Below are 762 nucleotides of genomic sequence, written 5' to 3'. Positions count from 1 at the left end.
AATCGTGTCCCAACTAGACGGTGATTGATTCACAGGAACATCCAATCAGGTAAGAATGACCGGCTGTTGCCCAGGTAACCAATCTCACCTTGACACCAACCTAACTTTTCAGCAATGACTGAGTATAAAAAATGCGCAAGGAGTCTCTGAGGCTCATTCATTGCTTCGCTTCCGAGGAGCCGGTTCGAGACAGGGGAGGCGATGGTGTCCAAGATTGTAAGTGACGAAAACCCGAAATGGCGTTTGAATATGTTGCTAAAGACAAATTATTACGTGTCGATTCAGATGAAATAAATAAGGAAATGAAGGAAAACAGAATTCTAAATAGACATTTTCTGTTTCAAATGAGTTGTTTTACTTTCAATTTGCTTTCAGATTATATTCGGGCTGGCTGTCGCCTGCATCTTGGCGGCCACGCTCGCTGACCCGACACCTGGTGGATACGGTAAAGGTCACGGAGGTGGATATGGCCATGGCGGAGGTGGATACGGACACGGAGGAGGTGGATCTGGACACGGAGGAGGCGGATACGGACACGGAGGAGGTGGATACGGACACGGAGGAGGTGGATACGGACACGGCGGAGGTGGATACGGACACGGAGGAGGTGGATACGGACACGGCGGAGGTGGATATGGCCACGGCGGAGGTGGATACGGACACGGCGGTGGTGGATACGGAAAAGGACATGGTGGAGGTGGATATGGCCACGGAGGAGGTGGTTATGGTCATGGAGGCGGTGGATATGGCAAAGGCCATGGA

Source organism: Penaeus monodon, chromosome 28 (genome assembly GCF_015228065.2).
Source record: "Penaeus monodon isolate SGIC_2016 chromosome 28, NSTDA_Pmon_1, whole genome shotgun sequence".
NCBI classification, from domain to species: Eukaryota; Metazoa; Arthropoda; class Malacostraca; order Decapoda; family Penaeidae; genus Penaeus; species Penaeus monodon.
This window is presented reverse-complemented; position numbering follows the sequence as displayed.